Source organism: Lepidochelys olivacea, assembly GCF_965140295.1.
Source record: "Lepidochelys olivacea isolate rLepOli2 genome assembly, chromosome: 11".
In the NCBI taxonomy this organism is placed as follows: Eukaryota; Metazoa; Chordata; order Testudines; family Cheloniidae; genus Lepidochelys; species Lepidochelys olivacea.
Genome location: NC_140421.1, coordinates 51,301,084 through 51,322,607, shown reverse-complemented (window position 1 = coordinate 51,322,607; position 21,524 = coordinate 51,301,084). Strand labels below are relative to the sequence as shown.

At 41.5% G+C, this 21,524-nt stretch overlaps 1 protein-coding gene across 14 annotated transcripts in view; it reads right to left on the bottom strand.

The window, feature by feature from the left end:
* The window catches only part of GULP1 (GULP PTB domain containing engulfment adaptor 1), a 294,296-nt gene that overhangs the window by 252,989 nt on the left and 19,783 nt on the right, over nucleotides 1–21,524 (bottom strand). For 5 of the 14 annotated variants that reach the window (XM_084642803.1, XM_084642808.1, XM_084642807.1 and 2 more), the window contains one exon: nucleotides 13,487–13,578. The exons of the other annotated variants lie outside the window; for them this stretch is intronic. The gene's annotated coding sequence lies outside the window, so the exon portion shown is untranslated. The remainder of the gene's footprint in view (nucleotides 1–13,486; nucleotides 13,579–21,524) is intronic. 14 annotated transcript variants of the gene reach the window in all.

Sequence of the window (21,524 nt, the reverse complement as noted above, 5' to 3'; positions counted from 1 at the left end):
CCTCCCTCCAGAGACTGGAATGGGACCCAAGATTCCAGAGTCTCATCATTCCTCTGCTGAATGCAAATACCTGTGAAATCCACTCCCAAACTGTATTTCTCTCATCCCCATCTAATTCTGGTCCACATAGCAACAGTATCATAGTCACTTGAGCTAACACAAAAAGTGATAGAGGTCAGTGCTAAATGTTCTAACCATGCTGATGAATCATGGGGGTGTCAGTAATGCCACATGATGTAATTTTGGATGGGGGTCACTTTGCTTTTTGAAAACCTTGGCAATTACATACAAAAAAGTTATGGTAAAACATTATTATTAGGGTAGCAAAGTCACACGCTCAAAAGTTAGGATTGCCAGAATTAAGACTGGCCATCCAACTTTAATTAATCAGCTTTGTAAATATACATTATGATACATTCTTTAATAACATGACACAAACCATTATTTCCACATGACCCATGTGCTGAGGATGGATGGTGCTCAAGCTCTTAATCGGTAGCTAGTCAAATATTTTGTTTTTGTAACTTTTGCGTGCTTAATTTTGGAACCTTAATAATGGTTTAGTGCAGCTTCTATGTATAGAATACCAGGAATATCTCAAGATGATAAGATGGTATAATTAGAGAGTCTGGCCTGTTCAACAGCACACTTATTTCTGGAGGTCATGGATTCAAGGCCCAAATCAGCTCATGACCATTTCTGATACCATTCCTTTAACATTTCTCTCCTGGCTGCATTTCAGCTAGGAACAATGGCCTTCTCTCACCCCTCACATGTGCGTATTCTCCCCTTGTTAGAACATCAATGCATTCTTAGTTGGGCAGAGTCCATGACTATGTCCACAGGAAAAAGGCAGGGTATGACTGGGCAGCCAGTTACTACTGAAAACAACATTGTGGACCTGATTCCATTCTAACTGAAATCAACAGCAAAATCAACACTGACTTCAATGGAAGAGTTGTTGGCCTCCATATGGACCTCAAAGTGGGAAATACTGTGTGAACAGGGCTGGCTGTAGCAATGGGGTGAAGTGCACTTTCAAAGCAGGGGAAATGGGAGCCATTCCCCATTTTCAGTATGTCCATCTCTCTCCATTCCCCTTTATATACGCTTCAGTTTAGTTATTAGAAGAGATGGGCTAGATTCTGCGGTGCACCTCCAGAGAGACAGCACAGGAGACAAAGGCCAGGTCACAGAAGAGGGAAAAGGTGTGGTTTGCACTGTCCATGTACTCTCTGGATTCTTAGTTGCTAATAGTGGATGAAACAGCCCTCAGCATAAACTAGAGCAGCCTCTGAGGGCTACTGCTGAGAATCCCCCATAGCACTCAGCACTGTGAGTATGTCCTCTCCTACCTCCAGTGTACCTCTTACACTGAGACTTGCTAGGGCTTTACATCAGCCCTATGTTGCACCTGTGACAGAGGATTCTTCTCCCAGACCCTCATAGCTCCTGAGAGACTTCTACACACCACCACAGTGACGTATGTGGCTTAGAGTTGTGTCCAGGATCAACCTCCTTCCTCCACCCAACGTATCTCATGTTGCTTCATTGACAGAAAAACTGCATTCCCCATAGAAAATGCTACTTAAAAATAAATTTAAGTACCAGCTCTTACTCACAAGAACAGCCCCTCTGAAATAAACAGAACTACTGAGATGAGTATGGGCTGCAGGATCAAGCTCCAAGTCTTCCTATGGGGCCAATGGGTTGTTTAACTCATGGCTAAGCATTTTGTAAACAAACATGAGAGAGATGCCACAAAGGGATCTTCCACTAAAAATATGTTCACTGTCAAATATAATGACAAAGCCATTAATCACAATTTAATCTCCATAATCTCCTTTAGAGATAAGGCACTTATTCAGGTTTTAAAAAGGGAATGCTGCAACAGTGATATGTAGTAAAAACATTTAAAAGCAGAAATTTACAAGCAAATATATAGATAGATTTATTAATTCAGTGAGAAATTTTTTCTTACATAATTCTTATACTTCTAGTATGTATCAACACTCTGGTAGAGGAGGTGGTGCTAATCAAATATAAAATAAATCCACAGGGATTTGACAACAGCAGAGGTAAACAAGAATTCCTTTAAATACACATTAGGTTTTATTTCCTCTCCTTCCCTTTCCACTAAGTGACAAAAGTTGCTTCACCCAGACTGAAAGAAATATGCTGCTGCCACTCTGACAAGGTGTAAATAGTGTTTTTAGGAGCATTTTGACTAGCTCCCTAACTTCCTTCTGAAACCAGCCAAATCATGTCATCACTGTGATGAACAGGCCAGAAAAAGAGACAGTACTCATTTAACATTTCCAGCATGGCTGTTTGAGGAGATGACACAATGTACTTTTACAGTTTATGGTCCTGATTCTGCTAATCTTTATGAGTAACTCTACTCAATGCAACTATTCCCATGAGTGTAAACATAGTGTGTATTTACACATAAACACACACATGCATCCGAAAGTAGTCTATGTATCTGTACACAGTGTATATTACATTACTTACACAAAAACTACACTCAAAATATTATTCAGGTTACAAAGTCAAGCACTCAAAAGTTAAGAAATGCCAGAATTAAAGTTCGCTGTGCAACTTTAATTTGGCTCCCATGGGTATATGCTTTATGATACAGTCTAATTACATTTTAGGACACTTTTTTCCACAGAAACAGTCTCATTCAGTGTACCAAAAGGACAGTGCACCTATTCAATATTATATTCATTCTCCTCATTGGCCCCATGCCTTATTTACTGCACACTATTCAAACCCTGCTCTGATGATAATTAACTTCCTAATGGGCTTTTCTATGGTGCTCAGCACTATGGAAAAATTTGACAGAATTCGATTTTTATTTATTTTTATAATTTCTGTGAATAATATTGATGTTTGTTTTTAAAGCAATTGTTATCAATTTAAATGTTCACAGGTGTGGGAAGTTATGGGGGAATCAGACAATAATTATTAAATGACAGTAGAAATTGAGATTCAAAAAATTAAAGCATTATCAAACTGGTAAAATACAAATTGCCAATATCACATCAAAATATAAAAAGTAAATATCATGAAACAAACTCTAATAAGTTCTCAAGCAGCATTTTTCTTACTTTTCCTATCTGTAAATGTCTATTATCTAGGAAAATATTTTTTCATCGGTTTGTGTGTGTATGGTAACGTTTGCCAACATTTACTGATAAAAACCTAACCGTGAGTGTGCTCCATAAGTATTAATTAATTTATCTTCATAACAGCCCTCTGAAGTGAGGGATTGGTATTATTCTGATTTTACAGATGGGGAATTCATTCAAAGAAATATTTAGGTCAAAAGTATCCACGAATTTTGGCTGCTCTGTTTCAGATGCCTAGCATCTGATTTTTCAGAGTACTTAGCATTATTTAGCACTTTATATTGTCAAAGCACAGCTCCCATTGACTTCATTTAAGTTATGAGTGCTCAGCACTTCTGCAAATCAGACCCCAAGGTCTGAAGTCAGATATCTAGAAAACGAAGAAGACACAAGTGAGCACCTGTGAAAAGCATGGTTTAAGTTAGTTGACTAGTATCGCCTAGAAACATCATGGCAGAGGCAGGGCAGTGAGCTCCAGTGGACACGGACTCTTCTGCCTATCCCTACCAGTGTGGCCCCTTATGCCCTGTCCCTTCCAATCTTTTTCTCTCTTCCCCACACTGGCCTCCACTCCCCACACCGACATTGCCAGTCCCCACAAGCTCCTCATCCAATCTCGGTGTGGCCCCTTGGCTCCTTGTCCAACCCAGTCCCAGTTCTCCCAGTCTCTCTGACCAACCAGTAGTAAGCGTGCCCCTTATCACATCTGTATCCCTTCCGGCCACGTCATGGATTCTCAGTTCTATTCTTCTTGATCAGTTAGTCACAGTCTCCCCTTAGTGCTGAATCCAACTTTAGTATCCCTCACACTGACTGGATCCCAATTCCCCCTCTCCATTTTCCTCACCAGATCTCAATCCCAGTCTGAGTCTCCTAGCCCAATCTGTCCCATGCTGCACCCCAGCTCCCAGCCAGTCCCAGTTTCCCTCTCCCTCTGCCAGCCTCCCACACCAGTTTCTATTCCTTCCTACCTGATGATTCGTTGTCCCAGTCTATTCCCCCTTCCACTCCAGACCCTGTTGTCCTCTCTGCATATGAATCAGGCACACACTGGCCCACACTCCCCCACACTGCATGGTCCTGGCAGTGATGTCACTGACAGCATAGAAAATGCAGTTTTCCTGATCTACATTCAGGTGCCCAGACCCAGCACAGCCCACAGCAGCCAGAGCTGCAATTATAGGGAAATTCCAGCTCACTCCTGGGCTGGAGTGTGCCCAGTGCTGATAGAATCTTCAAGGAATGTGCTTTCTACCTCTAATTGCCTCTTCAAGCTTTCCACCTCTAAATGGCCACCTGTGTCTTCAAGCCTTACCTCATTTCCCTTTAATTTAGCACAAACAAACATAAAACATTTTTTTTTACAGCATGGTTTGTTTGTTCAGTGTTACATAAAAAGAGGGCACTTTAAGACCTCAGGTTAGCAAATGTGGTCCTTAATAGGGAACCTGTTATTATTATTATAAACTATGTGTATTATAGTAGCACCTAGGAGCCCCAACTAGGACCCTGTTGTGCTAGGCACTGTGCAAACAAAATAAGACAGTCCATGCCCCAAAGAGCTTACAATCCAAGTATTACCCTGACAACACAACTCACTGGAATTATCTAACTTGTTCCACATAGACCTCACTTCTTCTACAACACACAAAAGTTGTGGAAGTTTCATAGTCAACACTGCACTTTTGTTGACAAACACAAGACATAGTAAATTAGGATTGATTTTAAGGATATGTTATCTGTATAGCAATATTGTTAGTGAATGAACTTTGAGCTTTATCATCCTTACTGACAATTTTAGATTGATTTTTCCTTAAAGTTTCTCAGGAAGCTTCCATTACAAAAGAAGAACAATAGGGGTTTCATAAACGATGCAGCAGGTAGGCAGAGTTGTAGGAAACAGAACAGAATGGCTTGCATTCCTGGGCCTCTAGGTACCTCTTGGAACTTGATGGCATTTATCCACATCATTCATCATACTGCACACTTACTACCCTATTCAAAGCATATAATTTCCCAAGGATTTACAAAGAATACATGCTTCCTAATTGATAATTTGATACTTTTTCTTTTAAGGGAACCCTTTTTAAATCTCCACATTGCATGCAAGCTACACAACTAACGGACCCAACCTATCTTCATGTACTCCCACTCCAGTTCCATCTGCCCTGCCTTCAGTGCTTGGCGGCTGGAGAGCAGTGGCTGTTGGCCAGGTGCTCAACTCTGAGGCAGCACCCTCCCAGCAGCAGCACAGAAGTAAGTGTGGCAACATACCACGCCACCCTTACTTCCGCACTGCTGCCTTCAGAGTTGGGTAGCTGGAGAGTGGCGACTGCTGACTGAGGGCCCAGCTCTGCAGGCAGCAGCGTAGAAGTAAGGGTGGCAAAACCATACCATGGCATCCTTACTTCTGCGCTGCTGCTGGCGGCAGCGCTACCTTCAGAGCTGGGATCCCGGCCAGCAGCCCCTGCGCTCCTGCTGCCCAGCTCTGAAGGCAGGGCCGCCACCAGAAGCAGTGCAGAAGTAAGGGCAGCCGTACTGCAACCCCCTCCACCCCTGCAATAGCCTTGCCAACCCCCCACCACACACACAACTCCTTTTTAGGTCAGAATCCCTGTAATTACAAAACCTTGACGTTTCAAATTTAAATAGCTGAAATCATGAAATTTAAGATTTAAAAAATCCTATGACCATGAAATTAAACAAAATGGACCATGAATTTGGTAGGGCCCTAGCTATGGGTGTACAGGAATAGTCAATTGATAAGCAATATTATGTCTACCCAGAAATGAGGGCTGCAGTATGTATGTACAATCACCCCACCCCTTAAAATCCTTTCTGTTTTATAACACTATATATACAAATATAAACACAATTTAAAAACATTTGTTTTCTATTACAAGTAAAAAAAAACTAGTTTAAAATGCAAATGGATGTAGTTACATGGTTTATAAGGATCTTGACTGCTTAAAAGCACTTTTGAAGATTGAATGTATCACCTACAAAGTTTCAGATTTTCCATTCCTTTGGGGAAACAGACTTTGTGCCTATTACTTGTTTTGATGCCACAGGTATCTCCATTTGTTATATTAATGCCCCTAATCCATTCAGTGCAACAGTAAGTTCATGCCGGGGCACCTGACCCCTGTGAAATCAAAGGCAAAATTCCCACTGACTTCAGCTGGGATAGGATTTCACCCCTAGTGCACAGGTCTAGGTATTAATCTTTTTTTTAATCTGTTAAACAGTAATATGAATGGTTCATTGGCTCCAAAAACTTAAAATAGGGCACCTTAAGAGTCCATTTTGGAAAAGGTAGGACTCTAGTCCCTTACTTTGCCATGTATTCGCTATTTTAACCCCATTTAAGAACACATTTTTTTTTTTGGCAGTGTAGACGTACCCTGTGTATCCCATTATCTTCACATCATGGAAGAATAGGTCTGATTTGATAGTGATTTCTGCTTTACTTTCAAATATCACTTCAGATTTCACAGTAGAGAATTAACATTTGTCAATGCTTTGAAATTTATGGATGAAAATAAAGCAGCCATATCCCAAAAATTTAGTCAGACAATTTCACCAAAAGTGTTCAGTGAAAAATGGGGGTGGAGAGAGATTTGGAATTCTTTTGTAAAAATTCCATCCCACCCCAACCAGCTCTAATTCAAGATATGCAAAATCTATGTGAATAGCCAAAAAAAAAAAAAAAAAAAGGACCTGAAAGCAAGAGGCATCTTTGTAATGATTAACAAATAAATTAATGATCATGGAGCATTTACAATAAGCTGTCACCAAACGTTCTTCATTCCCAACTCAAAAGAGAAATCTAATTAAAGAGCTGAAATGCAGAGCAGATGCATTAATAAAAGGAAAGAGCCATAGCAGAATAAAAACCTGTGCTCTTACAAGCATTGATCAATTAAGGAATAAATCCAAGACCAGTACAAATCTAGTAAAGAATTCACTAAGCATTTATGAAAAATCCCAGAGATTTCTGGTGTGATTTATAATAATACTGCAACCCTCTTAAACACATATTGTTGCTTTGATGCACGTTTAATTATTATTTTAATTGGTTTACCTGTTGTAATGTTTTAGAGGTTTTAAGGTACTTCTACATTGTCAAATTAGTGCACTTCATACATTTTAATTTACACTTGTTTAATCAAATGCAATGTAGGCAATTATTTAATTAACCAATTTATTCCATTCTCAAGTTTCTAGAACTGCACTATAAAAATAAACTAAGATCTTCAGAGATTACTGCACAATAAATGATTTATTCAATTCATTGTTCTGTTAAATGATTTTCTGTTAGTTTCTTTGTAAAACAAATCCTAACTTTTACTTAGCTCTGCAAGTCAATGCTTCCATGGTTCTTAGTTTCTTGTAACTTAATTTCACACATGTAAATCTACTTCTGAAAGTTTCTAGAGGGCTGTTTTAGGTACCTCTTTCTGGAAATCTCAAAATATTCTATGGTTCCCATAAGATCATTCAGGTGAGCAAAGCAAATAGGATTTGGTACCTAACAGAAATTGCCTTTGAGTTTGTAATTTTATTTTGTGTAACTTTGCTCATTCTTCATGACTCTTGGGTAACTGTGCCATGTAGGGCTGAAAAGTGATTAAAAAAATTAATTGTGATTAATCACACTGTTAAACAAGAACAGAATTATTTAAATATTTGTGGATGTTTTCTACATTTTCAAATATATTGATTTCAATTACAACACAAAATATGAAGTGTATAGGGCTCACTTAATATTTATTTTGATTACAAGTATTTGCACTGTAAAAAAACAAAAGAAATATTATTTTGCAATACCTAATACAAGTACTGTAATGCAATCTCTTTATCATGAAAGTTGAACTTACAAATGTAGCATTATGTACAAAAAAACCTGCATTAAAAAATAAAACAATGTAAAAGTTTAGAGCCTGCAAGTCCACCTAGTCCTATTTCTTGTTCAGCCAGTTGCTCAAACAACTTTGTTTACATTTGCAGGAAATAATGCTGCCCGCTTTTTGTTTATAATGTTACCTGAAAGTGAGAACAGGCATTCACATGGCACTGTTGTAGCTGGTGTTGCAAGATATTTACGTGCCAGATGTGCTAAAGATACATATGTTCCTTCATGCTTCAACCATCCTTCCAGAAGACATGCGTCCATGCTGATGACGGGTTCTACTTGATAACAATCCAAAGCAGTGTGGACCGACATGTTCATTTTCATTATTTGAGTCAGATGTCACCAGCAGAAGGTTGATTTTCTTTTTGGTGGTTTGGGTTCTGTAGTTTTCGCATCGGAGTGTTGCTCTTTTAAGACTTCTGAAAGCATGCTCAACACCTCATCCCTCTCAGATTTTGGAAGGCACTTGAGATTCTTAAATCTTGAATCGAGTGCTGTAACTATCTTTAGAAATCTCACAATGGTACCTTCTTTGTGTTTTGTCAAACCTGCAGTGAAAGTGCTCTTAAAATGAACAACATGTGCTGGGCCATCATCCGAGACTGCCACAACAGGAAATATACGGCAGAATACAGGTACAAAAGCAGAGAACATAAAATTCTCCCCCACGGAGTTCAGTCACAAATTTAATTAACACATTCTTTTTTTAACGAGCATCATCAGCATGGAAGCATGTCCTCTGGAATGGTGGCCAAAGCACAAAGGAGCAAACAAATGTTTATCATATCTGGCATGTAAATATCTTGCAATGCCAGCTAAAAAAGTAGGAGCATTGCCAGCAGATCAAGGGAAGTGATTATTCCCCTCTATTCGGCACTGGTGAGGCCACATCTTGAGTATTGCATCCAATGTTGGGCCCCCTTCTGCAGAAAGGATGTGAACAAATTGGAGAGAGTCCAGCGAAGGACAATAAAAATTATTAGGGGGTTGGGGCACATGATTTATAAGGAGAGGCTAAGGGAACTGGGCTTATTTAGTCTGCCAAAGAGAAGAGTGAGGGGGGGATTTGATAGCACCTTCAATTACTTGAAGGGGGGTTCCAAAGAGGATGAAGCTAGGCTGTTCTCAGTGGTGGCAGACAACCGAACAAGGAACAATGGTCTCAAGTTGCAGTGGGGGAGGTCTAGGTTGGATATTAGGAAAAACTATTTCACTAGGAGGGTGGTGAAGCACTGGAATGGGTTACCTAGGGAGGTGGTAGAATCCCCATGCTTAGAGGTTTTAAAGGGCTGACTTGACAAAGCCCTGGCTGGGATGATTTAGTTGGGGTTGGACCTGCTTTGAGCAAGGGGTTGGACTAGATGACCTCCTGAGGTCTCTTCCAACCCTGGTCTTCTATGATTCTAAGAAGAGGGCAGCATTATCTCCTGTAAATGTAAACAAACTTGTTTGTGTTAGCGATTGGCTTAACAAGGAGGACTGAGTGGACTTGTAGGCTCTGAAGTTTTACATTGTTTTGTTTTTGTACACTTTTTTATTTCAATTACAACACAGAATACAATATATATGAAAATGTAGAAAAACATCCAAAATATTTAATAAATTTCAATTGGTATTCTATTATTTAACAGTGCGATTAAAACGATGATTAATCGTGATTAATTTTTTAATTGTAATTTTTTGGGGTTAATTACATGAGTTAACTAAGATTAATTGACAGCCCTAGTGACATGCTATTACCAAATTTCTCCTGAAAGCTTTCCTGTTGCAGAGATTTAATGTAGAATTCAACAATAGCCTTAGCCTTTATAAAGATACCCTCCTTCTTCTGTATAAATATGCCACTTCTTCATTCAAGAGATCCCTACTTCCATTTACGGTAACTCCTCGCTTAACACTGTAGTTATGTTCCTGAAAAATTCTATTTTAAACAAAACCAAGTTAAGCAAATCCAATTTCCCCATATGAATTAATGTAAATGGGGGGGTTAGGTTCCAGGGAATTTTTTTTAGCCAGACAAAAGACTATATTTTATATACATACATAAATGTATATGTACATACATATACACACACACACACACACACACAGAGTATAAGTTTTAAACAAACAATTTAATTCTGTACAGAACAATGAAGATTGTGAAGCTTGGTTGAGGAGGTGAAGTCAGAGGATGGAAGAGGGTGGAATATTTCCTAGGGAATGCTTTACTGCAGGGGTCGGCAACCTTTCAGAAGTGGTGTGCCGAGTCTTCATTTATTCACTCTAATTTAGGTTTCGCGTGCCAGTAATACATTTTAACGTTTTTCAGAAGGTCTCTCTCTATAAGTCTATATATTATATAACTAAACTATTGTCGTATGTAAAGTAAACAAGGTTTCTAAATTGTTTAAGAAGCTTCATTTAAAATTAAATTAAAATGTTGATCTTACGCCACCAGCCCGCTCAGCCCGCTGCCAGCCTGCGGTTCCGTTCACCGAGGCCAGCAGCAGGCTGAGCGAGGCCTGTGGCCGGGACCCTGGCTGGCAAGGGGCCGGCAGCCAGAACTCCAGACCGGCAGCGGGCTGAGTGGGGCCGGCTGCCGGGACCCCAGACTGGCAGTGGGCTGAGCGGCTCAGCCCGCTGCCACTCAACCCGCTGCCGGTCTGGGGTTCCGTCCGCTGGCTCCTGCCATCCAGGGTCCTGGCTGCCGGCCCTGCTCAGCCCGCTGCCGGTCTGGGATCCCAGCCCTGCCCACACAGAGTGGGTACCTACCTTCTCCCTGGTTCTAGCCCATTCTCTTCCTCTCTCTCTGCACTGAGCTGAGGGTGGGAGTGCACTGAGCACAGGGCTGGGGGGTGGGGTGTAGGGTCTGGCCTGGAGCTAGAATGAGGGAGGGGGCTCAGGGTTGGGGCAGGAGGTTTGGGTGTGGAGTGCTTACCTGGGCAGCTCCCACTTGGTGTGAGGGGTGCAGGTAGGAATGGGGGGGTGCAGGAGCTCCCATTTGGTGCTCAGGGTGGGGGTGAGAATGTGGGGGGTGTAAGAGTCAGGCCATGGGGTGTTGGGGGGGCTGGGTATGTGGGGGGGTGTCGGAGTCAGGGCAGAGGGCTGGGGGCATGTGAGGGGGGTGCAGGAGTCAGGGCATGGAGTATGGGGGGTGCTGGAGTCAAGGCTGGGGTCGTGGTGGGGTGCAGAGGTCAGGGCAGAGGGCTGGAGGTGTGTGAGGGGGGTGCAGGGGTCAGGGCAGAGGGCTGGCAGAGTGTGAGGGGGTGCAGAAGTCAGGGCTTGGGGGCTGTGTATGTGTGGGGGGTGCTGGAGTCAAGGCTGGGGTTGTCGGGGGGTGCTGGGATCAGGGCAGAGGGCTGGGGCTGTGTGAGGGGTGTGCAGGGGTCAGGAAAGAGGGCTAGGAGTGTGGCTAAGGTCATGGAGGTGGTCCCAGTCCCCTGCCCAGAGCAGCTCATGGCAGGGGGCTGGAGGGGATATGCCCTGATTCCACCCCCCTTCCCCAAGGCCCTGTCCCCACCTCGTCTCCGCCTCCTGCCCACAGCAGTGAGTGCACTGCGGCTCTGCCTCTCCCCCTCCCTGGCAAGGGCCATCAGCTGATAGGCGGCAGGGAGGAAGAGGAGGAGGGGCAGGAACCCAGCACGCTGTGGGAAGAGGCGAGGGAGGGGGGAAACTTACCTGTCCTGCAGCAGCAGCTGGCAGGACCAAGCTTCTTCACCCTGCCCACATGAGAGGGGCACAGAAGAGTGGGCCGGGGCGGCCAGGATTTTGAATGGCACGCTGCTGCCTGCCGGGTACCCGGCCTGGGTTCAGCAGCAGGCTGAGCGGGGCCGGCAGCTGGGACCCATCAGGCAGCAGCATGCCATTAAAAATTGGCTCGCGTGCCATTATGTTGCTGACCCCTGCCTTACTGCAAAATGATGGACTAGCACTCAGCTGAGCCCTCAAGGGTTAAGACATTGTTGTTAATGTAGCCTCACACTCGTGTGTGTATGTGTGTGTGTGTGTGTGTATGTGTGTGTGAGAGAGAGAGAGAGACGCACATTGCCCCCTTAAGTACGCTGACCCCACTCTAAGTACACCGCCTTTTTAAGTAGATCAGCAAGTTGAGACAGCAGCTGCTGCCAGCAAGCTCCCTCCATGCTGAGCCCTGTCGTGTCCCCCCCTGCTCCGTGGAGATGGGGTAAAGAACCAGGGGGAAGGGGGACACCCTGACATTAGCACTCTTATTTCCTCCTGCCCCCTGCACAGCAAGCAGGAAGCTCCCAGGAGCATCTCCAAGGCAGAGAATAGGAGCAGCACACGGCACTGGGGGGAAGGACAGCTGAACTGCCCGGCAATTGACAGCCTGCTGGGCGGCTGCTGCACAGGGAATTTAGGGGAGCTGATAGGGGGGCTTCTGGCCACCCTGGTTCCAAGCCCCCACCAGCTAGCTCCAATGGGCTGCTCTTCCTGCAAGCAGTGGACAAAGCAGGCGGCTGCCAAACGATGTTATAAGGGAGCATTGCGCAACTTTAAACGAGCATGTTCTCTAACTGATCAGCAACGTAACAACGAAACAATGAAACAATGATACCCAGGATGACATTAGGTGAGGAGTTACTGTACTTACTTTTATGATAAACAGACATTTCTATTACTAATTACTTCTATTAGCACTGCAAACCCAGTACAACTTAGGAGATAAGAACTGGATTCTATTCCTTCTTGAGCATTATCATCCAATCAGTCACACCTGTGAAATCCCATGGACAACAGTCCCAGTTGCACAGGTGTAACCAAGGACATACATTTAACCATGAGAACATTTACTAACAATGAAGACATAAGAGAAATAATGAACCCAGCTTCCCTTTCAGAACACAGTTTGGGCTTGCAGGGATGACTGCTTAAAGAAATATTTTTATTTATAAACAACATATTTGTTATGGGAAATGAAATAAAATAAGCATGGAACCCCACAATGCCATTTTTACAGTCACTTTTCAGAGCCGACCCATGTTTTTAAACAGTAGGTTTAAACTCAGCAGCCAAGACTCACTGTAACAGCTTTCCTCCAGTTTCCTTTGCACTCAGATGGAGACACATTCTCTATCCAACCAGTAATAAATGTCAATTGCAAAAGGTCTTTTGGAGAGAATCCTTTGAGGGTAATTAACTACTGAAACAACTTACCAAGAGTTGTGATTGATTCTCCATCACTGAAAAATTTTAAATCAAGACTGGACATTTTTCTGAAAGATATGCTCTAGTTAATTACAGCTGTTGGACCTGAAGCAGAAATTAATTCAGGGAAGTCCTGTGGCCTGTTATGCAGAAGGTCAGACTAGAAGATCACAATGGTACCTTCTGGCCTTCAAAGTTATGCATCTACAGATTTACTGTGCAAGTTTACACTCACCAATAAATTAACCAATAAAACAGTAATGCTAAGAATACTAATATGCGTACTCACCCATATCAGAAGTCAGTATATCACTGATGTAGGCTTCATAGTCAGTAATCCCGTTTTAAACATAAACCAGTTTTGTCATCCTAATGAATCTCCTATAAAACAAACAAACAAACAATCTCCTCTACATGAATACAGAGCCCCAACTATACACGCATTCAGGCAAATGTTTAACTTTCTATACTGTGAGTAATCCCAATGAAGCATGGCATACATCGGGTTAATTGGGCCCTAGAACTACTGATAAACTTGCTCTACCATACAAAACGGAAAGATACATAACAGCTTTCATTACAAAAGTAAACGGAATGGTTGTTAATGCAATACAAACTCTTATGGTACAAGCAAATGGAAAGTAAAATGCTGCTTCAGCTCTCTCTATTATAGAATCATAGGGTTTGAAGGCACCACAAGGGTCATACAATCTAACCTATCTTGAACTTGAGAGATTTAGATACTTTTGATTTTTAGCAATGAAAAAGCAAACCCACTCAAAACAATGGTTCTTAGAGAAAAATAAATTAGCAGTCTGCGGATTGTAATATATCAGAAATGTCAGAAGTTTAAAAGCAATTGGCAACTACCCTCCTTTTTTGTTTTTAATAGCTTTACCAAGATTTCTCAGAGTAGCCTGAAATAAGACAAGCATAAAAGCTAAATGAGTTTTTTATTTAAAGACTTTAATCTTGTGATCACAAAGTGTGAACAAAAAGATACAGGATGTAGTCAATCAAAATTATGAGTACAATAGAACATAATGTGCATTCACCACTTTGAGGAGGAGATAGGAGATATAAAAAAAAATCTTTTATGTTATTTGAGAAAAAATAATACGATTTCATGTCCCCAGAAGTGTACAGAGACAGTGCTTAGTAAACTGCATATAGTTAGTTAGAACAAGCTTTCTGTTCTTTAAGACCCAGTGTTTGGTTTATCAACACTTGTTAAAGTGAGTATGCCATTAGACATATCAGAGAACACATGCAACGAGAGGTTCTGCTCCCACTGAAAACAATGACAAAACTTTCACTGCAAGAGACAAAAAATTGTACACTGAACCAAAGTCCAAGGCTCAAACCACAAAGAAAAAACACCGTAGCCCCAATCATAGCCTGGGCTCAGGGTTAAAAATATAAGAACAGCCATACTGGATCAAACCAAAGGTCCATCTAGCCCAGTATCCTGTCTTCCAGCATGGCCAATGACAGGTACTTCAGAGGGAATGAACAGAACAGGTAATCATCAACTGATCCATCCCCCGTTGCCCATTCCCAGCTTCTGGCAAACAGAGGCTAGGGACACCATCCCTGCCCATCCTGGCTAAGAGACATTGATAGATAAATTCATGGAGGATAGGTCCATTTTTTTTTTGAACCCTGTTATAGTCTTGGCCTTCATAATATACTCTAGCAAAGAGTTCCACAGGTTGACAGTGCATTGTGTAAAGAAATACTTCCTTTTCTTTGTTTTAAACCTGCTGCCTATTAAGTTGAGTGATAAGCCCAATAGCAGACTTGGTGCATAGTCACAGGTAGACACGGTTTGGGCCTGTAGATAGAAGCTAATGACGGGATCAATTTACAATTTTGGTCCATACATACCATGGCCTAATACCCAGGGATTAGGGGAGTTAGAGAAAAGTGCCTTGGACTAACCCAATGCTAGGCCAGTTTAGCAAGGCACAGATCCAAGCCCCCCCCCCCCCCACAATAAAAATCCATAATATAACTTTAACTACACACAATCAGCCTTTTAACTATATTTTATTCCTCTTAGGAAATCAACTTCTTCTGAACTCTACCCCTTAAAGTCCTTTATTTATAGAATCACAGAAATGTAGGGTTGGAAGGGACCTTGAGAGGTCACGTCGTCATTCCCCCTGCTCTGAGGCAGGACCAAGTAAACCTGAACTATCCATGACAGGTTTGTCCAACCTATTCTTAAAAACCTCCAATGACAAGGATTCCACAACCTCCCTTGGAAGCCTATTCCAGTGCTTAACTATCCTTATAGTTAGAATGTAAGTTAGATATCAGGAAAAACATCTCCCTTGCTGAAGATTAAGCCAATTACTCCTTGTCCTGCCTTCAGTGGACATGGACTACAATTGATCACCGTCCTCTTTATAACAGCTCTTGACATATCAGGCCCTATCCTCACCACTCTTCTCTCACAACTAAACATGCCCAGTTTTCAACCTTTTCTTATAGGTCAGGTGTTCTAAATCTTTTATAATTTTTGTTTCTCTCCTCTGGACATCCTCCAATTTGCCCATATCTTTCTTAAAGTGTGGCACTCAGAACTGGACACAATACTTCAGTTGAGACCTCACCAGTGCCAGGTAGAGTAGGACAATTACCTCTGACATCCTACATACAACACACTCTAGTTTATGCACCCCAGAATTATATTAGTCTTTTCTGCAGCTGCATTATACTGTTGGCTCTTATTCAATTTGTGATGCACTATAACCACCAGATCCTTTTCAGCAGTACTACTGCCTGACCAGTCCCCGTTTTGTAGTTTTGCATTTGATTTTTCCTTCCTAAGTACAGTACTTTCCACTTGTCTTTACTGAATTTCATCTCATTGATTTCAGAACAATTCTCCAATTTGTAAAGGTAGCTTTGGAGGACAGCAGTAGAACTCAAAGTGCTAGCAACTCCACCCAGCTTGATAGCATCCACAAATTTAAAAATATGCTCTTCATCTATGACCCAAGTCATTAATGAAAATATTGACAAATACCAGACTTAGATACTAGATACTCACACCCCCAGTTTAACAGCAAACCACTGATAACTATTGAGTACAGTCCTTTCAACCAGTTTTGCACCAACCTTACAGTAATTTAGTCTATACCATATCTTCCTAGTTTGCTTATAAGAATGTCATGTGTGACTCTGTCAAAAGCCTTACTAAAATCAAGATTTATCACATCTACAGCTTCACTCTTATCCACTGGGACAATAACCCTGACAAAGAAAGAAATTCGGTTGGTTTGGCATGATTTGTTCTTGACAAATCCACGTTGACTATTTCTTATAACCCTATTATACTGTAGGAGCTTACAAATTGATTGTTTAATAATCTATTCCAATATCTTTCCAGGCATCAAAGTTAGGCTGACTGGTCTTTAATTCTCATGCCCTCTTTCTTCCCCTTTGTAAAGATCAGTACTGTGTGTGCCCTTCTCCAGTCCTCTGGGACCTAATCTGTCCTCCACGACTTCTTAAAGATAATCACTAATGGTTCTGAGATTGCTAGCTAGCACCTTAAGTATCCTGGGGTGAATTTCATCAGGCCTTTCCAACTTGAATACATCTAACTTATCTAAGTAGTGTTCCCTATTTTTGCTTATGTTCCTTCCTGCTTGTTGTGAATATTGTGTTAAGTACCTGGTCACAATCTACCTTTTTAGTGAAAAACACCTCATCCCTGAGCTCTGTTATTAACTCTCCTTCCCCACTAAGTAGAGCGCCTACACTTTCCTTTGTCTTTTTCTTGCTTCTAATGTATTTATAGAACCTCTTCTTATTGCTTTTTATTTCCCTTACTAGATGTAACTCATTTTGTGCCTGAGCCTTTCTGAATTTGCCCCTACACACCTATCCTATTCTTTTGTCATGAAGTTTAAGGCCAGAAGGGACCACCAGATCATCTTGCTGATCTCCTGCATATCAGAGGCCACCAACACCATTCAGCCCACCATATACTTAACCCAACCAAAATTAGATCACAGTATTACAGCCCACAAGAGACTAAACTATTGTGTGTCACAGGCACAGAATAAGAGGGACTGAGGTGTACTAGTGCCTGAGGTCCCTGTAATGGCAGGAAATCGATTAAGTGAGATATATCCAGATAATCCTAGCTAGTGACCCCCACCCCATGCTTCAAAAGAAGGGGAATAAACCCAAGATCACAGCCAGTCTAACCCGGAGGAAAATTCCTTCCTGACCCCATATATGGCGATCAGTTAGAAACTGAGCATGTGAGCAAGAATCAGCGAGCCAAGCATCTGAGACATAGAATGCTTGGTGCTATCTCAGAACACATGGCCCTGTCTAGTGTTCTATCTTCAGCCATGGACATCTCTGATGCTTCAGAGGAAGGAGACCAAATAAAAAAACCCGGAATACATGGGATGGGGGAAGGAATCCCTTCCTGACCCTTGCATGTAACCTCTTGAAGCCCTAAAGCATGAGTTTTTAGGAATAAAACATATAAATCAAGAATGACCCCCAGCGCTGCTGAGTCCTGCCCCCATCACAAGCAATCCCATACCATTGCACTTATAAATTTGTCCAATTCTCTTTTAAAACTAATTGTTTGTCGTCCCCCCACAATTTCTACTGGGAGACTGTTCCGATATCACACCCCTCTGGTGATTAGTAACCTTATAGTTTCCAACCTGAATTTGTGTATGGCCAGTTTATAGCCATTTGTTCTTATACCAACATTGTTCTTTAGCTTAAATAGCTCTTCTTCCTCCCTGGTATTTATCCCTTTGATATACTTAGAGAGAGAGTAATCATATTCCCTATCAACCTTCCCTTTGCTAAGCTAAATTAGTCAACCTCTTCCAGTCTCCTCTCATTATACAGGTCCCCCCTTCCCCGATCATCCTAATAGCTCTTCTCTGCACCTGTTTCAATTTAATTTCATCCTTCTTGTACGTGGGTGACCAGAACTGTACACAGTATTCCAAATGAGGTCTTAGCAGTGCCTTTTACAATGGCATTAATACATCCCTCTTTCTGCTGGAAATGCCTCATGTGACATCCTAGGATCACATCAGCCTTTTTCACATCATATTGGTGGCTCATAATCATCCTGTAATTAACCAGCATACCCAGATCTTTATCCTCTTTTGTTGCTTTCAACTAATGAGCCTCAAGTTGTAGAAGACATTCTTATCAGCCCTTCTTTGTATGACCTTCAACCTTCACATTCAGAACCAATTCCTCCCTAGTCAGGATCAAGTCTAAAATGGCTGTCCCTCTGGTTATTTTCTCCCACCTGCTGAAACAAAAAGTTGTTCTCAATACATTCCAAGAACTTATTGAACATTTTGTGTTTTACCATATTATTTTCCAAACAGGTGTCTGTGTAGTTAAAGTGCCCCATTACTACCAGTTCTTGGATATTTCTATTTGTTCTAGAAATGCCCTATCCACCACTCCCTTCTGATCTGATGGTCTATAATAGACCCCTACTATGACATTGCCACTGTTTTTCACCTTTTGTTTTCACCTAGACACTTGCAATTGGTCTGCCTCTCACTTCCTTGTGGACCTCAAAACAGGAAGAGATATTCTTAATGTAAAATGCAACAACTCTTCTCTTTTCCCCCGTGCCTGCCCTTCCTGAACAAGCCATACCCCTCTATGCCAATATTCCAGTCAGGAGATTTATCCCACCAAGTCTCTGTGATGCCAATTACATCATAATTTAGCTGCTGTACTAACATTTCCTGTTGATTTCCCAAACTCCTTGCATTTTTGTATACATATCTAAAATGTTGAGCATATTTCACCATTGTTATCCCTCTCGTTGCCTATGACCATATTGTAATTTTCCATTCCCTCTCCCCTCCCCCGCCCCACCCGGAAAAAATAGCCCTTTGTTAAGATAAGGTTTTGTTTTGTTTTTTAAAGTGACCTATGGGCTTTTGTGACCTTCCCCCTTTGAACCTAGTTCTCATTAGCCTGGCAAGTCAGTGTGCAGTGATGCTCTTCTCCTTTTTGGTTTGATGGACCCCATCTCTTCCTTATCTACTGAAATATTCCCTGCCACAAGTTCTGAAACATGTAAGTTTCGTAATCAGGATTTACCGAAAAAACAACAAAACTATTTGCCAGCTTAACTAATTATTTGTATTTATATCTCTATCCACCCTACCTTACACAAATACCAGCAATGACTTGTGTTTTCCAATTTATCTCTGACAAACACCCCTATGAAGCCAATTATTGGATTATGGTATCATAATCAAGTAGTATCTAGAAAGCCTGAAGCACACATTCCTCAAAGCTACCACAAGAAACAGTATGTGACAAATGACGGGTTAAATATAGTTTCCACACAACTTTTTTTCTCCCAAAATATTTGCCAAAAGCCACCAGATGAACCCTGTCATAAATATAAAGGGAAGGGTAAACCCCTTTGAAATCCCTCCTGGCCAGGGGAAAGCTCCTCTCACCTGTAAAGGGTTAAGAAGCTAAAGGTAACCTCGCTGGCACCTGACCAAAATGACCAATGAGGAGACAAGATACTTTCAAAAGCTGGGAGGAGGGAGAGAAACAAAGGGTCTGGGTCTGTCTGTAGTCGCTTTTGCCAGGGACAGAACAGGAATGGAGTCTTAGAACTTTTAGTAAGTAATCTAGCTAGGTATGTGTTAGATTATGATTTCTTTAAATGGCTGAGAAAAGAATTGTGCTGAATAGAATAACTATTTCTGTCTGTGTATCTTTTTTGTAACTTAAGGTTTTGCCTAGAGGGGTTCTCTATGTTTTTGAATCTAATTACCCTGTAAGATATCTACCATCCTGATTTTACAAGGGGGGTTTCTTTATTTCTATTTACTTCTATTTTTTATTAAAAGTCTTCTTGTAAAAAACTGAATGCTTTTTCATTGTTCTCAGATCCAAGGGTTTGGGTCTGTGGTCACCTATGCAAATTGGTGAGGCTTTTTATCCAACATTTCCCAGGAAAGGGGGGGTGCAAGTGTTGGGAGGATTGTTCATTGTTCTTAAGATCCAAGGGTCTGGGTCTGTAGTCACCTAGGCAAAAGCCTTGGTGAGGCTTTTTACCAAACCTTGTCCAGGAAGTGGGGTGCAAGGTTTTGGGAAGTATTTTGGGGGGAAGGACGCGTCCAAACAGCTCTTCTCCAGTAACCAGTATTAGTTTGGTGGTGGTAGCGGCCAGTCCAAGGACAACGGGTGGAATATTTTGTACCTTGGGGAAGTTTTGACCTAAGCTGGTAAAGATAAGCTTAGGAGGTTTTTCATGCAGGTCACCACATCTGTACCCTAGAGTTCAGAGTGGGGGAGGAACCTTAACAAACCCAAAATCTGGAAAGCATTTTCTCCAGCCAATCCACTACTGTTTTCCACAATTGGGACTGTTAGAACTTTATAATGTTCCTTTGTATCGAGGTATATTCACTGACATACCTAGAAATTTTTTTTCCTGCCAGTGGATGTGCCCAGTCTGTTGATTGTGAGACTTCATAACTTTATCATCATCCTAAAGTAGCTCCTTCAAAACTCAGTCTGAGTGCAAATGGAATTTTCTTGGATGAAATAATAACTGAGATTATCTCAACATTTAAACCAGGGGTAGGCAACCTATGGCACATGTGCCAAAGGTGGCATGTGAGCTGATTTTCCGTGGCACTGACACTGCCCAGGTCCTGGCCACTGGTCCGGGGGACTCTGAATTTTAATTTAATTTTAAATGAAGCTTCTTAAACATTTTAAAAACCTTATTTACTTTACATACAACAATAGTTTAGTTATATATTATAGACTTCTAGAAAGAGACCTTCTAAAAACTTTAAAATATATTACTGGCACCCAAAACCTTAAATTAGAGTGAATAAATGAAGACTAGGCACATCACTTCTGAAAGGTTGCCGACCCCTGATTTAAACAGTTCAGTTTGTCATTAGCATGATAGATTTCAGTCTTTGTATTTTCCTAGTATATTTTCATTTGAATCTCACAATACAACCTCCACAATATGTTCCAGTTGTATTTCTTCACACATTTTAATCCTTAACACATGCTGAGTTTCAGAGCCAAAATAAATAAAAGTATGTGATTTCCCAGGCCTGTTTCTGTACTAACTCACCCCTTTGTGCCAGAATGCACGAGAACAGACTGGAAGTGATTTACACCCATCTTTCACAGGTGTAAATGATTATACTAGGTACAAGGCAGTGCAGAAGCCGGCCCTCTTTGACTTTATATACACAGCATAGCTAATACCTCAATTACTGGTAATTTCTTACCACTGTATACTGTTAATTTCAATT